This window comes from Sapajus apella, unplaced genomic scaffold, assembly GCF_009761245.1.
Source record: "Sapajus apella isolate SASKATOON/1434 unplaced genomic scaffold, GSC_monkey_1.0 scaffold35, whole genome shotgun sequence".
Classification (NCBI taxonomy): Eukaryota; Metazoa; Chordata; class Mammalia; order Primates; family Cebidae; genus Sapajus; species Sapajus apella.
In genome coordinates, this window is record NW_022436975.1 from 12,253,926 (window position 1) to 12,261,243 (window position 7,318).

The following is a 7,318-nucleotide window of genomic DNA, read 5'->3' on the forward strand; positions in this document are numbered from 1 at the left end:
CCCCAGAAAACAGTGGGAGCGGTCATCACCCATTCCCTCACTGAGAGGCACCCAATTCACTCATTCATTTATTCATTCTTCTACTTCCTAAGAGGACTTACTCTCCATGTTGAGCACACCTTATAATGATAAGCATGGCATTTCCTTTAATTTTCTTGGAACATATTCCAGACTTCTTGCTCAATTAAAAATACGTATGTCTATTCAGGAAGATTCTTTCTCAAACACTTATTCCTGGAGGAATTGATCCTTAGAAACTTTGACTTAGGGGTGTATCTTTTCAAAATTGTATTGAAAAATAACTGCCTTTTGATAAATAGGTATGAATCCTGTTAGAAAACATCAGATGTTTGAGATGTAACTCTGGTATGAGTGTTGTAAAGAAAGGAGCACTTTCTCTCTGGTGGGTTCCTGTGATGTCCTGAGGTTTCATTTCAGTGTATTTGTTTGTTTGAATTAGAGAGAAGCCAGAGGGGTCATATAGGGGGCCACCTGGCTGGTCAGGCTGGTCTCCCAGGAGTACTACCAAAGTGAGTCTCTGGTCTAGTCCTGGCTTCTCAGGGCAAGAAATTATTTGTTAGGGCACCTGGAGGTATTTGGTTTAGGACTGCCTGTTTCTTAATCAAAATCACAAGAAGCTGACATGTGAAGCATAAGTCCATTTCATGCATATTTAGTGCAAAATATACCAGCCAAATGGTCAAGAATATGTGTAACACTGGTGGCTGCTGGTGTCTGTCCGTAAGAGCCTCATGTATCCATCTCCATTGCAGAAAGGTCCATCTCAGGGCGCATAATAATTTTAGCCATTGGTCAGGCTATCCTCCTCCCTGGCTTCTCCCCAACAATATTAGGGCTGGAGTGACAATTTCTGGATTAAATTCTCTTTCTAAAAGTTCCCATGTTTCTCATTTCAATTTGGAAGAGCCTTTCTTGAGACTGGTTCTTTTCATTCACTATGACCAGCCTGGGAACCCATTTGGTGACATGATATTGCCTTTCTGAAAATGTATGCTCACCACCCAGTGGGCCTGGGGTTCTTAAATTTCTCTAAGCCATGCATTCACTGACTGTCCCTCAAAGTCTATCATTTCAATAGGCAGTTGATTGCATCTAGTATACTAAGTGTTTCTGCATGTCAGGGGGCCCTTCCTGAAGGGCTGCATGGACCCCGCTGGTGCCTCCATGTACAGACAATGTTGACAACGACCACACAAAAGAGAAGAAATGATCAATGTGTCTATGAACCCAAAGCAAACTGAAGGCCTGCTCTGCCTGCCTCTGCTTTGCCTGCCTCTGCTGAACTTCAACCTCGTTTAAGTGTAACAGCACTGAATGTTGTGTAGAGGTCTCAAGATTTGAAAACTCCAGTCCTTCAGTACACACGCTGGTGCTCACGCATATATATTTGAACATATGAAAGAGTAAGTGAGCCCAGGCGTGCTGCTCATGCCTGTAATCCCAGCACTTTGGGAGGCCGAGGTGGACGGATCACAAGGTCAAGAGATCGAGACCATCCTGGCCAACATGGTGAGACCCCGTCTCTACTAAAAAAATACAAAAATTTGCTGGGCATGGTGGCGAGCGCCTGTAGTCCCAGGTACTCGGGAGGCTGAGGCAGGAGAATTGCTCGAATCTGGGAGGTGGAGGTCGCAGTGAGCCGAGATCTAGCCACTGCACTCCAGCCTGGTGCCTGGCGACAGTGAGAGTCTGTCTCAAAAAAAAAAAAAAAAAAAGAAAGAAAAAGAGTAAGTGAACCAGTGAAAACCGAGTTTTGCACTTAAAAACACTAAAAACATGTATAATCTTTCTTGCGTATATTTTCACAATCAAGTTTGTATGTTACAAATTCTAAAAATCTCAGTTTGGTCTGAATATTTATATTTAAAAACCAAACCTAATCTGATGGAAAAGCAGATGATGTCTCATTTATGCTTTCAGTAACACACCGAAAATGTGTATCACACCAATGTGTGTGGGTAGGTTTTGCCTGTTCAAACTCTCACAATAGGCAGAGATGATTGATAACAAGACCAACCTGAGGTTGCTTCTCTGAAGCCCCACCCTCTCCCCCCACCCCTGCAAGGACAAGTGGCTTTCTTTCAGTAGCATGGAGACTCAAAGTTAAAAAAAAAAAAAAAAAAAAGCATTGATTGGTTAGTCAGAATGCTTTCCTGGCTGGAAAACCACCTCCAGAGGGGCCAGGAAATGACCATTTTCAGCCTTCTGTGGTACGTGAAGCATAAACCATACACAGTGTCATGTGAAACCAGAGAAACTCACATATTTCAGGAAAATCCCCTTACCCCTCTGGGTTGTTGGTTTTTGTTCTATGTGAATCAGATTCCTGTATTTTCCTACGCAGCAGCTATGGTTCCTGCTGGAAGGAAACGGAAGATTTCAGTTCTCTGGAGGGAGCTTCTCACACAGCACACAGGTTCTTGCTGAAACCCTGTTGCATTTCCTCTGTAGGACACACAGGTTTATCTAAGCTGTGAAAGCAACACAGAGATAAGACCCATGTGTTTTCCTTGCTACAAAAAAGCTGTCTACTTCCTGTCTGGAGAAACTGGGGACACTTGATTTTGAAGGGACTTTAGCAATTTAAGCATAAAATCAGCCTTTTTCCTTTAATTTAAATTCCACCTCTCCCTTGGGTGAGTGCTGTTTCTAAGTTATTTAAAGATTCAGAAAGTAGCTAGAAGGTCACTGGGTTTGTGGCTGCATTGGCTCTTACTCTTGTGCAATAAAACCACATTCTGCTTGTTCCCTTAGATGAGGGCAGAAATGACTGGATGGAATGCCCACCTGCCCATACAGTTTGAAGAGAACAGTCCAAGTGCTCAAATACTTTGAAACCGCTTAAGAAATCAGAAATAGTAGGAAACTACATCTGGAGTCACAGAATATGTTAATGTTAACCCGTGTGGCTGGAATAAATGTGCAAGCTGATGTGTTAACCTCTGATATATTTGGAGATATTTCCCTTATGTAAATTTCAATTGTCCACAAGGTAAGTTCATTTTCTATAGAGTCCAATTTGATTTTAACATTTTTCATGATCATTTGTGTGTGTATCATTTTGTTTTTGGTTTCAATCAATCAATGGTAGCAATCTGAGATAGTCACGTGCCCATCCCACGTCCAGTTCTCATGCCTCAGTTTCCTCATTTATAAAGTGGGAATAATAATAGTATCTACAGCCAGGCACGGTGGCTCACGCCTGTAATCCCAGCACTTTGGGAGGCTGAAGAGGGCAGATTACTTGAAGTCAGGAGTTTGAGACCAGCCTGGTCAACATGGTAAAATCCCATCTCTACCAAAAACATAAAAAATTAGCTGGGCGTGGTGAAATGTGCCTGTAATCCCAGTTACTTGGGAAGGAGGCTAAGGCAGGAGAATCGCTTGAACCTGTGAGGTGGAGGTTACAGTGAGCCAAGATCGTGCCACTGCACTCCAGCCTGGGTGACAGAGTGAGACTCCATTTCAAAAATAATAATAATAATAGTGTCTACCTCTGAGGGTGCTTCTCTATTAATTTAGCAAACATTATTGCAGGGTCCAAAAGTGTTATGCATTGAAGATATGTGGAGAGCAATGCCTATCCCTGACTTCCTGGGTCTTAGGGATCAGGGAGAAAAATGAAGGTGTAAGCAAGCAAAATTATAATAATGATGACAACGCTAATGATCATTTCACATGGTGTTAAACTAAGAAGAAAAAGAAAGGGTTACAAGGGTGACCTGATTGATTTGAGGGAGAGAATGTCTCCACCTGAGGTGGAGACATTTAAATGGAAGAATTAAAAACATAAAATTAGGCAAGGGCTAAGTATTGCAGGCAGAGGAAGGGAACGTGCAAAAGCCCTGGGGTGTGAATGTCTTTAAAGGCTGAAGAAGCCCAAGCAGGTGGTGCATGGTTAGGCATGTGCTGTGGGCTAATGGAGTCAGCTGGCAGTAGGCATGTCCAGGTGGTGCTGGCTTGTAGGCCCAGAGAAGCAATTGGAGTTTTCCTGAGTTCAGCGGGAAGCCACTGGAAGCCTTTAACACAAGGGCAGAACTTGACCTCATTCCCATTTTTAAAAGATCTTCTGACAGCTGATCTTCCCTGGACACCAAGAACCACATGGTCCAAACCTTTACTCCTGCAAACACTGGTCCCCCCAACTATGAGATGCTCAAGGAGGAGTAAGAGGTGGCTGTGCTGGGGGCCCCCACAACCCTGCTCCTGCGACGTCCACCATGATCCACATCTGCAGCGAGACTTCTGTGCCCGACCATGTCACCTTGGTCCCTGTTCAACACCTTCTTCATGAAGTCCTGCTGCCTGGACTTCACAGCATTTGCCTACTGCATGAAGTCCAGGGACAGGAAGATGGTTGGCTACCTGACCGGGGTCCAGGCCTGTGCCTCCACTGCCAAGTGCCTGAACATCTGGGCCCTGGTTCTGGGCATCCTTATGACCATTCTGTTCATCATCATTCCAGTGCTAATCTTCCAAGTCCATCCGAAGAATAGGAGGCAGCACCCAGGCCAGGAGCTCTGCCCATAACCTGTCTTCCGTGCACTCCATCTTCCATTCCTCGTCCTGTATCAACCCTTTATCCTCACACACTTTTCTGCAATGGCATTCAGTAAAGTGCACGTGTCCCTGAAAAAAAAAAAGAGCTCCCTAGCTAGCGTGTGGAGAGGGGACTAAGGAAGGAGTAGAAGCCAGGGCTTTCACTGTAAGGATTAAATGAGATAATGAATGTGTAGCGTTCGGTGTCATACCTGACCCATCATCATTTCCCAGTCCATGCTCATCATTTTTATTAATAATTATGACCTATACTAATAATAGTACTTCCTTGGTATCATAATCCGATAATATAAATTCAACGTGTATACCAGAAATTAAATGTCCTCTCTGATTTCAGTCACTGCAATTTCAGAAAACAAAATTGTTAGAAAAATTTCCCAGTCTGTGGCCTGGGGGTGGGGAACCCCTGGTCTACAGAAGACTCAGGCCTATCAAGCCTGAGTCAGGAGATGGGAAGTGAATCTATTGGCAAGTTAATTTTGATTCCCAAGTTCTTCACGTTGTTATTGCCCACATAGTTAACAACATGTGTGAAGTGCAAACTTTTTGCTGAGCCAGTTTGTGAAATACTTTTCACTAATCAAATTAGTATGCCAATCCATAAAAGAAGCCGCTTCTTAAAAATACTGTTTTTTGGTTTTTGGGTTTTTTTAGAAATCACAATACGGTACAATACTTACTTTTGTGAGATTTACTTCAGACCCAAACAAGGATACATGCAGAGAGAATGTGTGTACATGTCAAGCTTTGGGAAAGAGATTTACTGGCTATCCAAAACCAAATGCATGTTCTTCTCAACCTCTAGGCAGTAGGGCAGGATTGTATTCCTGTCTGACCAACGGGAAATCAGAGGTACAGTAGGCCTGAGTCTTCTCTAGACTAGGGGTCCCCAATCCCCGGGCCATGAACCAGGATTGCCAATTAGCAGCCACTCTTCATCACTCCCATTACCACCTGAGCCCCACCTCCTGTCAGATCAGTGTTGGCACTAGATTCTCATAGGAGTGCAAACCCTATTGTGAGCTGTGTGCGTGAGGGATCTGGGCTGCATGCTCCTGATGAGAATCTAATGCCTGGCCAGGTGCAGTGGCTCATTCCTGTATTCCCAGCACTTTGGTAGGCTGAGGCAGGTGGATCACCTGAGGTGGGCAGTTGGAGACCAGACTGGCCAACACGGAGAAACCCCGTCTCTACAAAAGATACAAAATTAGCTGGACATGGTAGCATGGGCCTGTAATCCCAGCTATTCAGAAGGCTGAGGCAGGAGAATCACTTGAACCTGGGTGGTGGAGGTTGCTGTGAGCCTAGATTGCACCATTGTTTTCCAGCCTGGGCAACAAGAGTGAACACTGTCAAAAAAAAGGGGCGGGGGGAGAGAGAGGAGAGAGAGAGAGTGAGAATGAAATAAAGAAAGGGAAGGAAGGAAAGAAGGGAAAGAACAAAAGAGAAAGAAAGAAAAAGAAAGAATTGAATGCTTGAAGATCTGTCACTATTTCCCGTCACCCTCACATGGACCATTTAGTTGCAGGAAAACAAACTTAGGGATCCTGCTGATTCTACATTATGAGGGGTTTTATAATTATTTCACTATATATTACACGTGATAATAACAGATATAAAGTGCATAACAAATGTAATGTGCTTGAATCATCCCAAAACCATCCCCCGACATCTGTGTAATACTTGTTTTCCACAAAATGGTCCCTGGTGCTGAAAAGGTTGGGGATCGCTGCTCTAGACCCACAGAGCAAATGTGGGAGCAAAATGCTGAAGAACTTTGCTGACTCTTCTCAAAGCCTCAGTTTTCTCATCTATCAAATGGCGGTAACAATCATGCCTTCATTTTAAGGTTGCTGTGAGGACTGAGGGAGAGAATTCACAAAAGTCTTTCCATTGGGTCTGACACAAAAAGAGTTAGACAGTTGTTAATTGTTGTGGCTATCATTGTTACTCAAAGACGAAAGTACCTACTCCATTTGACCCGTTTAATTCTAGATAAAAGAAGGATGGCTCTGACAGTCTAAGGAGAACTGCTTTGGAGATCAGAAAATGTTAGTGTGATGACCTTCGACATCCTGGCTATGACCCTCATTTGATCCTTGAGCCAGGATGAAACCTGGAATAGAGCCCCTGTGCCACTGGCTCCAGCTGTCGCGTCTTCCGAGTGCCCTCTTTAACGTGGCACACTCACAGCTCTCTGAGAGGTGGCTTTCCCAAAGCTGCTTGAAATTACACTTGTAACCTAGGAGTTTGATAAGCCAAGGGGTCTGGGGTTTCAATTCCTTCTGTCCTCTGCTTTTCTAACTCTCAGTAATTATCTTTGTAATGCTCTAATGCTGAATAATGATGCTGCTAATGCAGGCTGCATTTCGCGCACAGGTGCCAGCTGTTACCTCGCCGGGCAGCTGACCGCGCTGTGCACACTTAGGCGCATTCACTGAGCCCAGCCCCAGCTCACACCAACTAAACAAAGAAAGCCCCGGCCTTCCTACCGATCTACCCCGCCCCTCTCCCTCGGCCTTAAGGAGGCCCTTCTCCCTCCCTTCCCGGCCCACGCTCTCCTCCTCCGCCCCTCCCTCACTTCTTCCCCCAGCAGCCCTCCCTCCCCTTCGGTGGTTTCTTCCTGCAAGAGAAATCCAGGAAACCGCCCCCCACATTTCCTTTACCCACGATTTTCTCCAGAGCCTGACTCACACACAATTCAGCTTGATTTGGAGTTCCCTTTTCTCTGCCCCAT

At 44.8% G+C, this 7,318-nt stretch overlaps 1 pseudogene; it reads left to right on the plus strand.

The window, feature by feature from the left end:
- The first annotated feature begins 696 nt into the window (after positions 1-696).
- LOC116563425 lies at positions 697-4,712 on the plus strand (annotated as a pseudogene).
- The last annotated feature ends 2,606 nt before the right edge of the window (positions 4,713-7,318 follow it).